Below are 21,977 nucleotides of genomic sequence, written 5' to 3' on the forward strand. Positions count from 1 at the left end.
GATAATGAATGAGCTTGTTAAGGATTAAGGCTTAGTCCCTCAACTCTTACTGGATACAGCTGAAATTAATTTACCTTTTGTGCATAATTATTCCTTGTGGGAGGTTTGATAGATTACTATCATTATTTTTAAAATTATTAACATGGTTATTTTTAGTCTTATTCAGTCCTCTATGAAAAGGGAACTATAGGAGGCTAAAAGGATTGCTTCATGTTACTATTTACTTTTCTCTGAATGAATTGCTGGGATTCTGATTTATTTAGGAATTTCAGCGATGGCTAGGGAGTGAAATACTATACAAATTAGAATGCTGTGGGATAGCAGTTTTATAAATGGTAGAGAAAAATGAAATTTATTCTAGGACCCAGCAGGTATTCAACAAAATTTGTCTAATGGATTATATTATTATTAAGTAACACTAAAACTTTTGCCAATGAGGAGGGCTAGAAGATCTTGAAACCTTCTCTCCTACTCCTGCCCCTTATCACCACGACAGTAGTTATCAGTGGTATAGGAAAATAATGATGCACATTGAATTCCATAAATAATTACTATTTAGCAATTATGGCTTCAATATGTACTTGAGGAGCAATTGTTTTTCTTTGGAGTACAGATTCAAAAACAGGAGAGCAGGAAAGCGAAATGATTTGGTCACGGAACAAATAACTAGGCAGGGGTAAAATTTGGAATACTGAGGACTTGCTTTTGCCCCAGTACACATGAATCCTTTTTCTCCTTGAGGTTTTTTTTCTATTGAAAAATTCATGGAGCCTTAAAATAAATAAAGAGCATTTAGCCAATTTAATTATAGAATTGTGAGGAGAAGGATGAAAGGACCGATGCCAAAATACTTATCTTAGCCTAAAGCAGGAAAATGGCATGACAAAGGTCACAGAAGTAGTAAAGAACAGAGTTGGAATTCCTCAAGTTATGGGATCATGATTCTGGAACTGGAACAGTCCTCAGTATTAAACCAACTTTTGTGATTCTGAATCTAGTGCTCCTATCATGCTGTCAATCTAGGCTTGAAAAAGTCATGATAGTTTTGGTTCCTAACCCTCCAAATAAGTTCTTTGTTATATTTGGTTTAATAGAATATTGCTTTTCATTCATTCACTCACTTGTTTGGTTTTATACTAGGAAATTATTGCTGAATATTAGAGAAGTTGCTAAAAAAATCCTCAATGAAAAATCTTATCACTACTAGGTTTGCCTTATGAAAATAGGAATCATAAGCAGCACTTTGAGAGGCAGCATTGTGGCATTTGAAATTATATGTGGTTGCCTTATTCCTGTCCCAAGTTTGGGGAAAATTGGCTGGGGTTTCTAATATATTGCTACTTATAAATTAGAAACTTTATCACCAGTTTGGGGCATTAAGCATTTGTTAAAGCATACCAAATATTAGTAAAGAAAGAACACATTGCTCAGAAAGGTAAGGAGGCCTATCTAGCCTAGAGGAGAGATTGAGCTCAGCCTGGCTTCTTTCTTTCTCCAAGTCCCCCCCACCAGTGTATCCACGAGCATGTGTTTGGTCCAGAGGAGAGGCAGCTCTTCCACACTGCTCAAAGCCAATTGGCTAGCATCATTCAAATCTATTGGTTTACTGGACTTGAGAGTGATCCATGAGCAGAATGTGCTGAGGTCAGAGTTCAGAGAACACACTCTCTGAGGGCCAGGCTTTCAGGTAGGTGTGGTTTTAATTAAGTTAACTTTAAGTAAGTTAATCAGCAAAGTCAATCCAATCAATCTTAATATTTTCCCCTTGGGGGGGGGCGTCTAGGTACCCCATCAAACTCATACAGCTTAGTATAGTGCATAGTGATCTAGACCTAGAGTAAAGAAAAGCCTGGATTCAAGTTCCACCTTTGAGATATCCTGGATTTGCAATGCTGGGTAAATCATTTAAACTCAGTTATTTAAACAACTCTCTCTGCATTGGAAGAGAGAATCTTTGTGAATTCTTTATGTCAATGAAATCAGTTCCAATTTTTTTCTTAAAGTGAAATTTTACTAAAAAGGAAACTGAGGTAAAGAGAGGCAGTTATTTCTTTAACATCACACATTCAGTCATTGGAAAAGCCAGCAAGAAGCTTAAATTTCTTAATTCCCAGTCTAAGCCTCTGGCAGACTACAATGCCTCTGGCATACTCTTTAATCTTGGCATTAAATTCTTGCTTGATTAATAGAAAATAAAAAGGAAACTACAAACCAAATAAAACCTATATCTAAATAAATTAGACTGACATTCTTATGGATGAGATATTTCTTACTCTTGAGCTGTTGTATTTGATGGGAGTAAAATAATATGATCATATTTTGGATTTAGGAAATATATTCTTTTCATTAAAATTTGCATAATCATTAAACTCAAAATGTCTTGTCAGATGTGTACAATCACTCATCTAATGTGAAATCTGGTTGGATTTTGAGGGAAATTTATTTTATATGTTTTGGACTCATTTACACTTTACTATTCATAGAATATTGTTTTGTGTAAGCTAATGACATTTTAAAAAAACCTTGTTCAGTCCTTATTACAAAATCCAGGAGAAAGATTTTTCCAGCTGGAAGTGAAATTGAACAGCAAAGAATTATTACATCAGTAAACTTAAAAATCATGAAGTTCAAACTGATTTCTATCTTAGCAAACAGTGTTCTCATGTTGTTACAGCTTACATTTATATAGGGCTTTATCGTAACAAAATGCTTTTATGTGCTCAATTTTGCCACGACTTCCTTACCCTTTTCAAATTGTTTCTGTCTTTACAACTGGACAAAAACTCCTTTCCAATTCATCTCCCTTGACCCCTTAATTCCAAATCCTATGGGTGTTGCTTAATCTTCATTTTCCTTGGCATTTCTCCATCATTTGACACTACTGACAATGCTTACTTCTCATCTAGCTTCAGAGATATTATAAACTCCTAGATTTCTTCCTACCTTTCTAAATTTCTATACTCTCTCTTTGATCCTGCTTCATCTCCTTTCCCTCCCATAAAGGTAGGTCTCAAGGTTTTGTTCTTGGCTGTTTTGTTCCTTTACCATGTATTCTCGACTTGAAAATCTCATTTACACCCCTGGCATCTCTATTATCTCTATAAAGATGATTCAAATCTATGTACCCAATCTGACTCCTCCTCCTGAGATTCAAGGGCAAATTCAGCTGCGTATAGGAAATCTTTATCTGAATATCCTACTAGACCAGGGACTTCAATGTATCCTTCTCTGAACTTATTCCCCCGACTAAACTGTTGCTCATTCTAACTAACTTCAAAGCCCTTAATAATGGGAAACTAGCATTTATTAAGAACCTGCTATGTTCAGGCACTTCGCTAAGGTTATTTCATATACTGGCCCCATCCTTTATTCCCAGTCTTTACTAATACTCAAACAAGAGCTTGTCCTCCTTCCACTCTTTCCACTTTCTAAGCCACAAGATAGCCAGCCATTTTTCTATGATCTAGTCATATCACTTATCTATTCAAAACCCTTTCATTCTCTTCCATGTTTACTAAGAAAAATGCAACCTCTTATTGGGGTGCTCCTCACAATAAAACTCTATCCTACTTTTCTCTATTAATTACATATATTTTATGCTCCAACCATACTGGACAACTATCTCTCATATACACCCAACAAGTCTTTATTCTGACTCTTTACTCAAAGTATTTTTTTTCCATAGAATGCTCTCTCTTTTCCTTTTTTTTTCTGCTTAATTTCTTCCCATGAACCTAGATTGGAAAGCATTATGATTTGATCACATTTCTCTTCTCCCCCTCTCCCTTCTTCTTTTCATTCCACACCCTTCTACCCTGGAGGACAGAGATCATGTTTGCCACCAATATTATCATATGTAAAATTAATAGATGGAGACAGAAGGTTTGGGGATAAAGAGGTACTGTGGAAGACATTATGTGAAGAACTAATCAGTCAGATTTAATAACTACTTGGATATATGGAGTTATGACTAAGAGGCTGGTGATCTTGTGTATCTACTACCATGTTTTAACTCAGCACAGTGCCTGGTACATAACAGGACTTTAATAAGAACTTATTGACTAAGTGATTAGATTGTATAAAGAAGTGTAGAGAAAAAGTGAGGAGTTATATATTACATCACTTTTACAAATGGACAGAGGAAGTTCATTTTGAATGACAGCAAAATGATAGCATTTTAAGGAAAAGTTCAACTGCATTCAAGAGGCATTTATCAAGCACCCACTAAGGTGCCAGCCACTTGCTAAATGCTGGGATTGCAAAGATCTAAACAAAAGTCCTCTGCCACCAAAGCGTCTATATCTATTAGTTCAATCAAACATGAAGAATTCAAGGAAAAATAAACTAGCTTATATTCATTGGTAAAAACAAAAAAAAACAACCCTTAAACTCTTACTACCAATGTGTATAGTGTATACTTTAGGATATACACCATCAAGCCTCACATATATAAGCTTTAACCTTTACAGAGCTCTCTCCCAGCAACCCCATAAGGTAGTCAGTATAAGTATTATTATCCCCATTTTAGAGACAAGGAAAATGAAGCTCTGAGTTTAAGTGACTTGCCCATAGTATCACATAGTGAATAAGTATCAGTGGTCAGATTTGAACTTTCATTTGCTGATTTTATATCCAGTAGTCTTTCTATTATAACTGATGGCTTCTTATGAGAAGATTTATATGGACTAATGCAGAGTGAAGTTAGCAGAGCCAAGCAAGCCATATACATGATGAATACAAGGTGTAAAGAAAAACAGCAACAACAAAAATGAAATGAAATCTTCTGCTATTATCATGATCTAACTGGACTCTGGAGAAGAGATGAGTAAATGTAATTCTCTCCCTTCTTTCTAGAGATGTAAGACTGCAGGTGTGAAGAACTGCATATATTATTCATAAAATTGATAGCTATTGCAACAACAATAACAGAACATTGCTTTTCTTTAAGGGCTAGTTTTCATATTTGTTTTTACCATCCCCAATAATCTTTAATGCAAAAGCATGGATGTATAAGGCAAATTTGTGATCTATCTCTCATTTTTACTTACTGGGATCCTAGATTCATAGATTTAAAAAGGACCTAAGAGGTCATCAACTCTAAACCCCTAGTATTTCATATGAGGACCTGAGGTCCAGAAAAATTAAGTGAGTTGACCAAGGTCACAGGATGGTTAATAGCAGAGTTGGAATTTGAATCCATACCTTTTAAGTTCCAAACCATTGCTCTTTCCACTGTAGGTGATATAATTTGGGAAGAACACTAGACATACAAAGATCAATGTTCCTTTAGGTTCCAAATCCTGGAGAGAAATGTCATAGGAGGCCTGGTAGGCTCATACTACAGTGGTCCTGGCCTATTGGCAATTATGAAAGTCTCCTTAAGGGAATTGATTCACTATAAGTGAGGTAAAATTTGTTTTCTCCATTAGTTGGGGAAAAATTTATTTCTTTGAGACACTGGTGACCTTGACTTTAGCTGATTAGAAAACCTTGACAATAATCATGACAAATTGGCCAAATGTTAAATACTTTGAATACTGGCCCTGACTTAAATTATTGCCACAGATTGTAAGTCAATAAATATAGTTATGGTGCTTAATATTTCAGGCTTTGATTTCTATATTATCCTTAATACGATGACATGACTGATGATGGTAAAGCTGGGTCAAATTGTTGAATCAATGAATTATGAATATGTACATGAAAGTGATTAAGAGAGCTGCCCTTTTAGGTTTTGCCTGATTATAATGAAGCCTGAAGATTGACAGGTGTATATTTGCTTTAGAAATAATGTGAGGAAGGCTAATGCCCAGAGATAAGCTTCTAGAAAGATTGATAGCATGTAATTGCACAAGAATGTTTTCAAGTCCTCCTATCTTTTTCTTCTTTTCTTTCCTTAGCTCATTAATAATAATATTAGTGTGTTTTTTAATGTACATTGTTATGCACTTCAGAGATGACATCATTTCCTGAAAAAGGAAAGAGCTCTAATGACTAGATTTATATGCATTTCTGCTATCATCTTCTATCCCATATCTACCTTCATCTTGGGCACTGTTTATCAATGTTACAGGAATTGACAAGTTGATATGGCTCAAAATGTGCTGATGTTGTCAAAGATGCTAATTGTCATTCCTTTCTACTCTCTCCCTTTTCCAGGAAAAAAGAGTAACAGCTAATAAATAAACTGAAACTCTTCAAAGGGAAAAATACTACTGTTGGCTAAGAACAAATTCCAAAAAAGGTAAGAACTTCATAAAAAAATGCAATAACACAGATGCTTGGCTTCTTACAGGGATTATGAGCATTGATTATATGGGTTTTGGTTGGTTACAGGTTAGACTAAATGATCCATAAGGTTCTGTCTGTTTCTGTCTGTTTCTATAATTCTGTGACAATATGAAAATGAATTTAACTTTTCCCTGTTTATGTATATGTTTGTCCTTCATTCTCAAAGAGGACAATGACATTGGATGATGTCATGATTTGCAGTGAATTGGAAGTGAGGGAAGGCTGTGAAAAGTCACCAGCCTCACTCTTCTCCAGAGCCATCTGGGTCCAGTGGCAGAATACACAGCATGATGAATGGAGATGGCCTCAGATTTTTAAGGCAATTGGGGTTATGTCACTTGTTCAGGGTCACACATGTAGTAAGTATCTGAGGTGAGATTTGAACTCAGGTCCTCCTGACTCCAGGATCAGTGATTTATCCACTGCGTTGCCTACCTGTCCCTCTACCCTGTTTAAAAATGATCAGTTTCCTTTCTAGCAGAACTAAGTTGGTTGTGTTTATCTGAGATAACTGGACCCCCATTTCATCTGACCATAAAAAGCTACTCTGATGACAGGGCAGCTAGGTGGTCCAGTGGATAGAGTGTAGGGCTTGGAGTCAGGAAGACTCATCTTCCTGAGTCCAAATCTGGCTTCAGACACTAGCTGTGTGACTTTGGGCAGGTAACTTAATATTGCCTCAGTTTCTTCACTCTAAAACGAGCTGGAGAAGGAAATGGCAAATAACTCCAGGATCTTTGCCAAGAAAACCTCAAACCGATTCACAAAGAGTTGGATACAACTGAAAAATGATTGGAAAATAACAAGATAAGTTAGTTTGCCATGTGATTGAGAAACTGGCATCTATATTAGAATTTAGGAAGGATGGGATATAATACAGCTAAATTTTAATAAAAATAGATTAAATAAAGAGATTTAAGGTCTGGGACGCATGAGACCACTGCTTTGGGAAACGTTAGGCAATTGGTGAATGGATGTGAGGGGGGGAGAATGAAAGTAGAAGAGGAGATAGGAAAGCTGAAGACAAACACCTCTGACTGAAATTTGCCTATAAATGGCTATGCCTTCACTATTTAAAAATATATAAGATATATCACAGGACCTTAAACATGAAGTAACATGTCCAAAATCACACAGGTAGTAAAACCAAGATTCCTTTAGTGCTAGATTTGGTGCTTTTTCCACTAAATCTTACTGACTTAGCTTGATTCTTTACTGGTTCTCATTAATTGTTTCCTTGAAGAACAATAAACCTGGGGTTATGAAAATTTTCCCAGCCTACTTGATAGAGATAGTCTCATCTTAGCCCAATGGGGATACAAACTAATGTCTCCCAAATCTTTTCTCCAAATATAGTAGTCTCTGTCTGAAATTTTAAATAAACTTGTTACATTGGAAGTAAGTATAAGGGTAGATCCCTTAAAATTCAAGTGACTTCACCCTTGTGCTAGGGAGCAAAACTCTCAGGACCTTCATGAAGGATGAGAGTGGAATGGAGTGGAGGTGGATTATTTTTAAAAGCAAGAGCAGCAGGGGATGTATTTCTGTGAAGGCCTTTGAAAGATCAGTTTGTAATATGACAAACCTGGAGAATTAGTGCCAATGAGAGGCAAAAGCCATAGAGTTGGAAATGATTTTAGAGGTAATTTAGACCAGTGGCATCAAACTCAAATAGAAATAGGGGCCCCTAAACTATATACAAAGATCCCCACGGCCACATATTGACTCAGGAAATCACATATTAATGTTATCTATGTAATACTGTATTTGACACCGGTCATGAACTAAAGTCAGAGAAGGTCATACCAATTAGTGACATAGCAAGTCCTGGCACCTAGTCTTCTTTCCACCACACTGTATTTCCTCCCCTGTGCTTTGTGAGACTCTAATGGAACCTAAACTTTGATCAGGGAGCATTTCTTCCCTTCCTTTTCTAGTATCTCCTGTCTTACAAAACGTCATTTTGCATAAGAAAAACAGCTGTGAGGACATGCTTTGGTCTTTTCTTAGAATATCCATTGGCCGTTGTTTGCAGAATCTTGTCACAAATCAGACATGCCATGCCAAATGACTTCTTTAGGAGGAAAATCTCTAAATGTCCACAAGGATTTCTCCCAAAGAGTAGTATGACTCATCTATGCTTTATTCTTTTCTCTTTCCAAGGTACTGAGGATCTGGGAGAGAAGTCAATGGTGATACTTTGCACCTGAACAAAATTAAAGGGCAGTCCTTTGTCGAGTGTGAAACAAGGTGGAGCAAGCTGATTTGTTGACAGTCTAGAACAGAATATTAAGCACATCAAATAGAATTCTTTGCTTAGCTGACCTAAATAAATTTAATGAGGAGTATCCAGTATTTTTTACAACCCCTTGTAAATAGATAAATTGGAAATTAACTGACTATAATATTTACTGAACTTTTAAGAGAAATCAGTTGAAAAATAGCCATTTTAATTTTCAATCTCTTATGATGTACTTCCAAAAAGATCTTTTATTTTTATGTTGCTTAAAATACTAGTTTGATGTTGAAGAATTTAAAATTGAAATCACACTGGGATCAATACTTAGGCTATCATCATCAACTGAAAACATTTGTTAAACTCATAATAATATGGGAGGGACTATGACATAGTAGGCAGAGGGCCAGCTTTGGAATGAACAAGACCTGGATTCATGTTCTGTTACTGAAATATAATGCTGGGGAGCCCTATTAACACTTAACTACTATTAACTACTGGTTAACAAAGGGGGAAGAAATTGTCATACCAGGGAAATCATCACACCAATGAAAACATGGATTCAGACTAAACACATGCATACACACACACACACACACACACACACACACACACACACGTCACAAATCTAGATTCTGTAACAAAAGAATGACCAAGACATAGTCCTTGCCTTCAAGGAGGTTATAGTCAACACTAGGGCAATTTCTTTATAATGAGTCTTTAAAACTGGAAATTTGTGGTGATATAAACCTTTCCTTTCTTGACTGCTAGCCTTACAGGTAATACAGAGTTATTGAATTTTTCTTTTTTTCTTTTGATAAATCAAAAGAACTGTGGATGAGTTGCAACTATAGGAGTTTGGGTTAGCTCAAAATAGAATTAAGTTCTACCTGTAAAGGTTATGAGGAATTTGAACCCATCACCAGAAGGATAGAGAATCATTCCCTATGTATCTTTCCCTTCCTATAAGAGCCTTTTCATTTAAAAATACTCAACATGACCCAGTTTAACTAAGTGTTTAACATAATTACTTTGCATGAACTTCCAGGGCTACATTTACATATCCCAACAGGTCACTGTGCCTCCACAGTTCTTTGCTCTGCTTAGAAATGACATTTTCCCCAAGGAATTTAAAAGTGACTTTGAGGTTCAATCACTGTCAGATGTAAGGCTTTTCCTCTTTTTCCATTAACCCTGTTTTGTCCTGTAAGGGAGATGAGGTACAAGGGTCCCCATGTTAAAAGTGGCTTGCTTATTCTTTAAAAAAATCAATCAAAGGAATATGCATTTTGTACCATTGCAAAGGGAAAGGGAGAATAATTCTGCTAGAGAAAGGATATGTGCTTTTTTTTTCTGCGTTCCTGTAAAGATTGTTTATGTAAATGCTAAAGAAGTAAGAGCTATGTGGGAATGGGATTAAACTTTCTCTTCAATTGCAATGTTATGGCTTGAACTGTGAAAAGGAAGGGATCATTATATAGTTATTTAGAGTGAATTTTAGGTATTTGTGAATTTTAAAAGCACTGCTAAAGTACTGCTTTCAAGTACAAGTGACTCTTTCTTTCTCTAAGATAGTGGACTAGTTTTTCTAGGATGTGGTAAGTATAGATCTATCTGGGAATAGGGGAAGCAGATTGCCAACTTTTAAGGTTCTTCTGAGTTCCATATGTATACAATTAACATTTGTTTTTTCAAAATTATACCTCCTTTTTTCTCCATTTGAATTTTTAATAATAAACATTTTTATTTATAGTTTTGGGATCCAATTTTTATCACTTTTTCCTTCCCCTCCCCACTCCCTGAGGCAGTAAACAATCATATATATGCTACACATCATTTCATACATGTATTTTCAGGACTTTTTGAAGTCATCTTGCTTGTCATTTCTTCTAGCACAATAATATTATATCACCACCATATACCACAGTTTGTTTAGCCATTCCCCAATTGATGGGCATTCCTTTGATTTCCAATTCTTAGCCATGACAAAAAAAGCTGCTATAAACATTTTGTACAAGTAGGTCTTTTTCTCTTTTTGAAGATGTCTTTGGGATATAAACCTAGCAGTAGTATGGCTGGATCAAAGGGTCTGCACAGTTCTATAGCCCTTTGAGCATAGTTCAAAATTGCTCTCCAGAATGGTTGGATCTTTTCACAACTCTACCAACAGTGGATTAACATCCCTACTGCCTAAGAAATAGAGAGGTAGATCAGTGAAAGAGAATAGATAGAAATGACACTATAGTAAATTACTATAGTAATCTAGTATATGATAAACCCAAAGATCTAAGCTTTTGGAACAAAAACTCATTATATGACAAAACCTGCTGGGAAAACTGGAATACATTATGGCAGAAAATAGGCATAGACCAATATCTCACACTGTATACTAAAATAAGGTCAAAATAGGTACATGATTTACACAAAAAGCATGATACCATAAGAAAATTAAGATAGTATGGAATTGTTTATCAGTCAGATATATGGGCAGAGGAAGAATTTAGGACTAAAGAAGATATAGAGAATAAAATAAAATGTAAAATAGATTATTTTGATTATATAAAATCCATTTGAATTTTTGAAGCTCCTGAGTTGGACAGGTCTTTCCTCATGTTTTCCTCAGAAGCATTGCTTTTAGAGATGCAAGATATGATGCTTAGACAATATGGACCACTTTAGTATTAGAATGAGTAACTCATACAACATAATGTTCTACTTGTTTGGAAGGGCATCAAAAAGAGGGCAGTATCCATCTCCTTGTTCCCATCCTCTAACTCTCTCCAAAGTAGGAGTCTTAGAGATAGAATATTTATAGTGAGGATGATTAGATTTTAAAAATGCCTTGCAACTTTTCTTTCAAGATGGGAGTCTTTTATGCTCCGGATTTTATTTTGTATGCTCTGGGAATTTGTTGTTAAGTCTACACCTGATTTAGCTTGCATCCAAGGGAGTGAGGGAGGTGAAGGGTCCCATCTGGACCAGAGGAGGAAGAAAAACATCATAAATTGGTGACTCTAAGTCTAGAATGGAGAACTTTGATGAAAAGATGGCTTCTTAAAGAAGAAATAAAAAAAGATTTAAAAAAAACCCTTGTGCTTTCTACAGTTTGGAAAACTATGGTAATATATCCAATTCAGAGAAATTAAGGAAGATTTTCATAAACTGATAGTTAAATAAGCAGAAACAAGAGAGCAATTTTATAAAAACCATAATGATGTAAAGGAAAACAATTCTGAAAGTCTTCAGAAATCTGATCAATGCCAAGACTAATCATGACTTCAGAAGACTAATGATGGAGTATGCAAAGTACATATTGGAAGAAAAGCGATTGACCAGGGATACAGAGATATAATTTTTAGAGATCGCCAGTTTGTTGTATTACTTTGCTTAACTATATTTCCTAAAATGAAAAACTTTTGTGGGCATAATTTAATGGATAGTGATAGAGATAAAAAGAATAAAATATTTTAAAGTTTTAAAGAAATATAAAGAAGAAAACAAAAAGTTCAGAAGGGGAAACAAATAAACTATGTAATTTGGGCTATTACCATGTTAGATTTAATATACACCTTTTAAAAAGTATATATAACAGGGGCAGCTAGGTGGCACAGTGGATAAAGCACTGGCCCTGGATTCAGGAGTACCTGAGTTCAAATCCAGCTTCAGACAATTGACACTTACTAGCTGTGTGACCCTGGGCAAGTCACTTAACCCCCATTGCCCTGCAAAAAAAAGTATATAACAAAAGTTCTCAACTTCCTATGTATTTTTTCTTATATATCAAATCTCCATGTTTGTTAATAATTATAAGCTAATAAAAAGAAGAAAGTTTAAGTAAAAAAGGGGAAAAGTCAAGCCTCAATTTCAAACAATAAAAGATATTATAGATTATAAGAATCATAAAAGACTTTAGAGATAATTTAGTCTTAGATCCTCATTATTAAGATGAGGAAACTGAGACACAGAGAATTTAAATGACTTATCTAAGCCCTCACTGAGAGTTAATGGCAGAGCTGTCATTTAAACCAAGATCTCTTGGTTATTTATTAATTTTTTCAATGACTAGATTCTAGGATAATGACAATCACTTCCACTGCTGGGAAAAAAAAACCCAAAAACATTGAACCCTCCTCACCAAGGCTGAATGAAAATTAGGGTCACAGGAGCATAAGGCTTTAGAGTTAGAGTTGAAAGAGACCTTTAAGGCCATCAAGTTCAATCTTTCCATTTTATAGCTGAGCAAACTGAGGCCCATAGAGGTCAAATGACTTTTGAATGGTTACATGGCTGATGGGTATTTGAGGCAAGAATTTAATTCAATTCTTTCAGAATAATTTTAGCCCCCTATCTTGGTGCAGTGGATAGAGCACTGGCTCTGAAGTCGGGAGGACCTGAGTTTAAATCTCACCTCAGGCACTTAATATCTGTATGACTCTGGGCAAGTCACTTAACCCCAATTGCCTTAAACATCTGAAAATATCTCCAGTCTTCCTGCTGTATATCTTGCCACTGAACCCAGAAAAGAGTGAGTCTTGTGACTTTGTACAACCCTCTCTCACTTAAATACAATTCACTGAAAGTCATAACATCATCCTGATGTCATCATCCTCTTGGAGAATGAAGGACAAATAGCAGCAGCAAGAACAACAAGCTCCCTATCTACTACAGCATGTTGACTTTCAAGATTAGACTTCACAAGTACCCGTTTCATAAGATGCCTATAAAGTGTCTGTAGAAAGGAGATGGGGGTTCAAATCCCATTTCTGTCATGTGCCTTTTCAAGGTAGATAGATAGCCTAGTGGATAAAGAACTGAAGTTGGAGGCAGAAAGACATATTCAAATCCTGCCTCAGAAACTTATTAGCTGAGTGACCCTGGGAAAGTCACCAAACCTCTCTAGGCCTCAGTTTCCTCATCAATAGCAGGAGAGTTATAGACTGGATTGCCTCTAAAGTCCCTTCCAGTTCTAAATCTATGACCTCCTGAACTTTTGAATGTGTAGTATTTGGGGAAAATAGATTCTATGTTCTCCTAATCAAATGATATAGGAAGTGGAATAAAGAGAAAACATGTTCAAGAATGATATTGTTAAAATCTTAGTGATACTAATGTGAATATTTTTGAACTCAATGAATTTTAGAAGCTATTTGCAATAAATTTTTGCATATAATGCTGCTGGTTTGATTGCTTCTTTCCAGTCTAGATTTCCATGCAAAGAGAGATCACCATACAATTTATCAATTTCAAGGCTGTTCCTCATAAATAAAATAGTTATGGGCCATACCCTCCCTTGCTGGAAGGACACATCACCTGAATTTTATATTCCATGTGTCTCTGCTTATTGTCTCTTACAACTGAATTTATGGGGAACTGAATGGCCTTCTGGACTAGACTTGTGAACTATCATTTTTATTTGAGGTTCTTTTTCTTCTCTTCCATTTCTCCATCTGATAAAAATTACCTCTCCCTGAAATGCAGTATTTGGTTTGAAAAGATTTAATCTTTTGAAATGATTTAAATGTAGCTTGTGGCTAATTTTGTTGAGCTGAAATTATAAAGCATATTACAACAAATCAGATATGCTTGATCAAGTTAGTACATTTCCATCTCAGTCCAGTGCCTCATGTGTTTCCAAGGCTCCTTGGTGACTTGAGGCAAGCAAGAGATGTATACTCTAGAGGCTAATTACTCTTTAAAGTACTTGTAATGAGCTTCAAGGTTCTCTAAGCATCTAGAAATTTACCATTTGACATTAAGAATGATTTGAAGGTGACTGTTCCAGAGGGCAGATGGGATGTCTGTTTTAGGTCTCTATCTTAGCCCAAAGACTGCAGGGGATTTTAAGCACACACCAGGAAAGTAGAGAAGTTATCTTTTTATAAATCTTTTTAAAACCATATCTCTAATTCTTTTATAAATCTCTACATATTGATAAATTATATAGTGATCTTTCTTTGGAAAGCAATATGGACCCCATTGTTAGTCATTCTGAAGAAGGCTGGAAATAAAGTGTTACCAGTACTAAGGAAATCTTTCATATGACCATAAATTTATGGTGGTGTTACTGAAGTAAAAACAAGGCTTATGTAAACCTCCTATTATCAACATTCTGCATGAGTTTGAGACCCAAACCTGAAGCAGACATTGTACTATCTGTCCTTGGGAGTAGTCACCTTCAAGCCATCCTTAACTTTAAATGGTAAATTTTTAGATGTTAATGTTGGAGGCAGCAAGGTGTCTCAGTTGATAGAGTGCTGGGCCTGTATTCAGGAAGAACTGAGTTAAAATCCAGCCTCAGACACTTTGACTCAGACAGCTGTGGGACCCTGGGCAGGTCACTTAACATCTGTTTGATTGTCTTCTTTCACTGGAGAAGGAAATGGCAAACCATTCCATTATCTTTGCCAAGAAAATCCCATGGACATCATTGGTATGCTATGGTCCACAGGGTCACAAATTGTTGGACACAGTTGAACAACTGAGCAACAACAAGGATTGTTCAAGGTATATTAATATCATTCTTTCCTTGATTATCTCCCCTCAAAATGTTGGTCTCATGGACTGAATTTTTCTCTACTCTGTCAGAACATTATGGGATGGTATTAGACTTGATAATTGCTTTCATTTCTATACCACCACCAAAGGATTTCCTTAGTACTGGTGACACAATTTTAGCCTTCTTCAAAATGAACATCGGTGAAGTTTAGATTTCTTTCCAAAGAGGAATCACTCTACAATTCATCAATTTGCATGTTGTATCTCACCTAAACTGTGGGACTGACTGTCTTTTGCCTTTTTGGAGGGGAGGGTATCCCCAGTACTTAGCACAATGCCTGACACATAATATGTTCTTGATCAATGTTAGTAAATTGATTAACTCCATATCATAATATTTGATAAAATAATAATGATGATTACTACTTTATGTACAAGAGTTTATGTAAACTTAACAAAACTGTAAAGTTGGAAGTATACATATTATCTCCATTTCTCAAGTGGAGAAACTGAGATTCAGAGAGATGAGTAAGTCGTGGGTAACATATTTTAGGAAGAACATTGATAAGTTGGAGTACATACAAAAGAGGGCACCAGAATATCAACAGGATTTAGGGGGAAAATGCTATACAAGGATTTAGAAAAATTTAGCCTGGACAATCTGAGATCTGATTTTCTGGCTTAGATTTGCTAAGAGGGTGGAAGGAGAACCAGTGGGTAGAAGCAATTGGGAAGCAGATTTCAACTTAATACAAAAGAAAAAGAAACATTTATTAAGTACTTGCTCAATGCCAGTCACTGTAGGAAGCCTTTTGAAAATTAAAGTTGTTCAGAAGTGGGATGAGATGCCTATAGAGGCAGTGAGTTCCCTGTCACTGAAGGTCTTCCAGCATAGCTGACACCATATATGGGATTCACACTTCAGTTTGGGGATGGAATTTGTTGTACAGTCATTTTTCAGTCATGTTCAACTTTTCCTGACCCATTTACAGTTTTCTTAGCAAAGATACTGGAATGGTTTGCCATTTCCTTCTCCAGCTCATTTTACAGAGGAGGAAACTGAGGCAAACAGGGTTAAGTAACTTTCTCAGGGTCACACAGCTAGTAAGTGTCTGAGGCCAGATTTGAAGTCAGGAAGAGGAGTCTTTCTGACTCCAGGCCTGGTACTCTATCCACTGTGCCACCTAACTGTCCTGTTGGGAATGGAATAGAGGACCTCTAAGCTGACATTCATCTCTGGGATTGTGGGATTCCTTTTGTAGCAGAAGCAAGAATAGAGCCCAGTACTTCTGATTTCAAGCCCATTGCTCCTGCCTAATATTGTATGGGATCTGGGAAGGGAATCAATAAATTCACTGACTCAGTTGCATGTAAATGCATGGTATATAAATGCATTTTTTAGTCTCAGCATGTAGGAATAGGGCCCAAGATAGAGAGTCTTCTTTTTAGAGGGAATCGAAAGAAAATAACTTTATTAACTATCTAGGGAGGATGGAGTTCAGTGGGAAACCTCATTTTAGCTTCTGAAAATACTATTGATGATGATGTTCATAACAGTAGCTTGCATTTACATAGGTCTGTAAAGTTTGCAAAACATTAAAAATATTATTTAATTTGACCCTCACAACAACCTTTAAAATACCCCCTCTCTACCTGGAAACCCTGGTTTCTTCTTCTTCTTCTTCTTCTTCTGCTTGTTCTTGTTCTTCTTCTTCTTCTTCTTGTGCTTCTTCTCCTTCTTCTTCTTCTTCTTTTTTGGTGAGGCAATTGGGGTTATGTGACTTGCCTAGGGTCACACAGCTAGTAAGTGTAAAGTGTCTGAGGCTAGATTTGAACTCAGGTCCTCCTGACTCCAGGGCTGGTGCTCTTTCCACTGCTCCCCCTAGAGGCTCCTAACCCTCATTTTCCACATGAAAATGCTGGTGCCTTCCTTCTCCAACTTTGTATATATTTTGTAGATAGTGTGTCCCCCAGACTCTACTGTAGTCTTAACAATTAAAGCTTTTAAAGCTTAAGCCTGCACTAAGACTTTTGGAACACCCTGTATTTCTACCATGAAAACCTAAGCTTCTTGAGGACAGTCTTTTACTTTTGTATCTGTATACCCCAGGGCTTAGTATAATGCTTGGCAAATAGTAGATGCTTAATAAATACTTGGATGCTTGTTGATGGACTGATTGACATATCTTGTAGGTGCTATTTTTTTCTCATTTTAAATATGAAGAAAAAGGGGATCACAAAGCTTAATTGACTTACTCAGGGTTGCCCAGCTAGTGAGTGAAAAGCTCTATAGTGACATTAACAGCTTTAATATTGTTGGCCTTGGGAATGTGCTCAAAACACTCCACCTACTTCATAATTTTACCCAAGGCTGGCACATCCTGAACCTGATACTAGAAGGCAGTGAGTCCCTTGGTAGAGAAATAACACTGACTGCTCCAGAATTCTGCTGAGTGCATCTTATTTGGAAAACAGAGAAGGAGAGAGAAAAGCAGCTGCCACCATAGGGACCACTGATGTGCCATTGGCCACCTGTACATCTAGTGGGTTCTCAATCATGAAGCTGACGTCCTTGTAGAATCTCCACTTACAGAATTTTTATAGCAAAGACTAAACAAGTGGACCACTCAGATAATAGTGATGAAAAAATATCTACTTGAAATACCAATGATTCTTTAAGTGTCTGCACCTGGCTCATTTTCAAAGGTGGCTTTCTACAGAAACAGTGGATGGGGCAGCTAGGTGGCACAGTGGAGAAAGCACTGGCCTCGGATTCAGGAGGATCGGAGTTCAAATCCAGCCTCAGATACTTTGCACTAGCTGTGTGACCCTGGGCAAGTCACTTAACCCTCATTACCACATAAAAAACAAAATGAAATGAAACAAAAACAAAAAACAGTGGGTGATTGTCCCAGGACAATAGTGATTTGCTCCCATTTTAAGTTTTCCAACTGTAATCAATTTTCTAAAGACTATTAAAACTATCGGTAACCTTGGTAGACTTGACTTTAGAGGATGGATAGGACAAATGGCCCAGAGTTTCACTTGATTAATATTGAATGTGAATATTTTTCTCCACAAGTCTTTGGTGTATTGTTGATTACTCAACTTCCCTTTGCCAAGTCCTTGCGAAACATGTTTAGAACCTCTACTGCCAAACGGTCTCCTTAAATATTAATCAGACAGGCAATGCATAAATTCTGCACCTGAACAACAGTGCATGAGTTCTCTTGGCTCTAAAAATGAAGGGAAAAAACCCAGCAACTTAGCATTGTGACTTGGTTCAGACATCATGCTTGAACCATTATAAAATGAGGGGATGTCTCTGAAGTAGGGTTAGACATAGTCTATTTAGATGTGTGAGATATTTCAGGTGCTCTTGTCTTTTATTATTTCTATGGCTTCACTGTTCACCCAGTGTTCTGTGTTTTTGACTTTGGAATCATCTCTTACTCTTCCTTTTTCTTTACTTCTCATATCCAGTATGTTTTGTTGTTGTTGTTGTTGTTGTTGTTGTTGTTGTTGTCATTATTCATTCATTTCAGTCTCGTCTGACCCTTCATGAGCCCATTTGGGGTTTTATTAGTAAAGCTACAGGAATGGTTTGCCATTTCCATCTCTAACTCATTTTACAGATAGGAATTGAGGCAAACAGGGTTAAGTGACTTACCCAGAGTCATACAGCTAGTAAGTGTCCCAGGTCAGATTTGCACTCAGGAAGATGAGTCTTCCTGAATTCAGGCTTGGCTCTCTATCCTCTGAGTCATCTAGCTGCTCTATCCAATCCAGTTAGTTACTGGGTCCTACTTTTTTTTCTTTCTACACAATATTTCTCAAATTTGTCTCTCTTCTAGGATCTCCCTCTTTCTATTCACAGGCATTCATTACCACTCATATGATATACCGTTATAGTTCTTAGGCAAATCTTTATCTGTATTGTATTCTTCATACAATATCCACAATCATCATTCTTATCTGGTTGTGTCATTCTTCTATCCAGAAATCTTCAGTTGCTTTTTATTGTATTCAGATTGCCTTGCCTGATATTCAAGGCCCTTATCCAGTTGGCACCAGCTTGCTTTTGGGTTTATCTTATACTTATTACTCATATATCCTATATTTCTATCCAATTGGCCAATTTAATGCCCTAAGACTTCATTCTGTTTCATATTCCTCGAATAATCTCCTTCTTCTCCCTGCTATCCTCCTTCACCCCACCTCCCAATATACTCTTGGCTAGTTGAATTCATATCTGGCCTTTAAAATCCAACTCAAGAGTCCAGAAGATCTTCCCTGATTCCCTGGTCTCTTTTGTATTTGTATTTCCCAAGGATTAGTACAATGCTTGGCAAATAGTCAATGCTTAATAAATACTTGGATACTTGGACCCTTTTCCTTTTATACCTCATATGTTCTAGAGTTGTGGTTTAAATTGCAGGGATCTGGGGCAGATAGGTGGCATAGTGGATAAAGCACTGGCCTTGGATTCAGGAGTACCTTAGTTCAAATATGGCTTCAGACACTTGACACTTACTAGCTGTGTGACCCTGGGCAAGTCACTTAACCCCCATTGCCCTACCAAACCAAAGCAAACCAAACCAAAGCAAACCCCAAACCCAAAACAAAAAAACAAACAAAAAATTGCAGGGATCGCTCAGTATAGAACCTATCTTCACCAATGAAGATCAACAATCATTGTTAGTCTTAGAGAATTGCCTAGGTAAACTGAGAGGTTAAGCTGCTTTCCATGTAGTCCTGTTACTCATATGGACTACAGACAGGGCATGGATTTGAGTCTTCATGACTGCAAGGATTTTAAAACCTTTATACCACATTCCTCTCAGACCTCACCTAGCACTCTGTTTGGTAATTCTCTAATACTCAAATCATGCAATATTGTTCATTGTATCTATCTATAGTTCTGTTATTTCTTTACTAGATTATAAGCTGCATGAAATTTTATTTTATTCCAAAGCTTACAAGCAGAAGAGGAATTTGGGAGGAGAATCAGAGAAATTGTGACAAGCTTTTAAGACTTGTTCCTGTTTTCATCTCTTCTTAGTACTTTACACAGTTTGTATATCCAGAAGGCACTTAGATGCTTCTTGTATCTGTATTGTTTCCAACCTTTGGGATTTACTGCTTAAGAAATGTTTGTTGAATTGCATCCAGAAATAATTTTCAAATGATTGGGTTGGAAAATTATGTGGTTTTGGTTTTTCTTCTTTTTAAAATAAACTACCTTGATATTTTAAGAAAAAAACAACACTGCTGACTCATTTAGGCAGCTTATGAAAAATGATTTTGAGAGCATATATTTGAACCTCAGAAACCTTTCTGGAATCCCCTCTAAGAACCCTGGTTATTGTTCACACTTCCACAATGACTAAATATATGTGGCCATCTCAAAACTCTTCTTTATTAACTCCAGACTCATAGTGGAGTCTTCATCTGTTTTAACTGCTCTTGCATATAATTAGCCTTAAACAGTCACACTATGAAGGCAAGACATGAAGTCAAAGCCCAAAGTTCCATCTTGGAATGAAACAGGGAAATTAGGAAGTTCAAAATAAGCTTTTGAATTCTGCAGACAAGGTAGGCCCATTTGTTTCCAGTTTGTAAAATCAGGGAAAAGGAATGGTCCTGCTGGGGTTCCCTGTCTGGAGGTGACCTAAAGGGTGTTTTAGGAAGGCTTTATTCTTTTTCTCCACTCTCATGTAAATTAGTTCTGCCTACAGCCTGAAAGGGAGGAAAAAAACACAGTTATTTGAAGAGTGAGTTTAATTCTACGTTTCAAATAGACCAACATAAAAAAAACCCCAAAACAGCTTATTCAGAGATTTCTTAAATGTGTTCCACTGAACCTTTAAATAGAGATACTTTATCTTAAAGAAATTTAGGAGCATGGTACAAGACATCTGTGTGAGACTCCTTTTGAGCAAGTGCACCTGCAGTTGAGCTAGCTATCCTGTAGACATGTCTGCTGCCAGGCCTACCTCATAGTCCCCATCACCATCATCTAAGACAAGGAACTTTTTGTCTATTAGGATGTGTTATCAGTTTAGGGATTTTATATGGTCTCTTACTTACAACTCATGATGGCTGAATTTCTTGCTTTATTTCAGAGCTTGAGAGCAGAAAAGAAATTGGTGTGAGAATTGGAATGATTCCCCCTGCTTGGAGGGCCATTGTGAGTTCTGGCCATGAAAAGAAAGTATGTGACTTTAGCATCCGGAAGTGACCTTTTTTGGGGTTTCGAAGATCAGATCAGCTTGAGGAAGTGATGTTTATGCCTGTGGGTCCTGTCAATCAGTGTTACCAGCCAATTAGCTTGGAGCTGTGTGTGTGTGGATGGCCCTTTTTCTCAGTGTCACAGGAGGAGCAAGGCCCTTTCATTTCAGGACTGCGACTTGCTGGGAGGACAGATGCTAGGCTCTCTTAGATAGATGAAGTTTGCTTTTTACCTCTCTTTCTCTTCATTAACTTCTGATGAACTTTAATAAATACTTAAAAGTCTAAACTCTTGCTAAAGCTTCTAATTTAAGGTGACCACTCATTAGATTTTAGACATCATAGCTAGAATTTTAGGCCCTCACATTGGAGATGAGGGAAATTGTGTAAGCCTTTAAGATCATGAGATTTTCTTTTTTAAAAATATTAAAATGTGTCAATTTTGAATTTTCCCTGGTGAAAGTTTAGCTGGTCTTTATACTTCAAACCAACTTCTTAGAAGGTAGTTTAAGAGGTAGCTAAGTAGAGTGAGTGGATAGAATGCTAGGCTTGAAGTTAGGAAGACCTGAGTTCAAGTCAGAGCTCAGACACTTAACTGCATCATCCTGAATAAGCCACTTAAGCTCTATCTGCCTCAGTTTCTCCAACTGTAGAATGGAAATAATAACACCTACTTCATAGGGTTGTTGTGAGGCTCAAATGAAGTAATATTTGTGAAGTGCTT

The 21,977-nt window shown here is 36.6% G+C and overlaps 1 long non-coding RNA gene across 1 annotated transcript in view; it reads left to right on the forward strand.

Moving 5' to 3' along the window:
* LOC122745534 overlaps window positions 1–21,977 on the forward strand; it is a 372,633-nt gene that overhangs the window by 189,875 nt on the left and 160,781 nt on the right. Inside the window, exon 5 of the long non-coding RNA XR_006355472.1 lies at window positions 6,160–6,244. This is a non-coding gene — a long non-coding RNA (uncharacterized LOC122745534). The remainder of the gene's footprint in view (window positions 1–6,159; window positions 6,245–21,977) is intronic.

Source organism: Dromiciops gliroides, chromosome 3 (genome assembly GCF_019393635.1).
Source record: "Dromiciops gliroides isolate mDroGli1 chromosome 3, mDroGli1.pri, whole genome shotgun sequence".
Taxonomy (NCBI): Eukaryota; Metazoa; Chordata; class Mammalia; order Microbiotheria; family Microbiotheriidae; genus Dromiciops; species Dromiciops gliroides.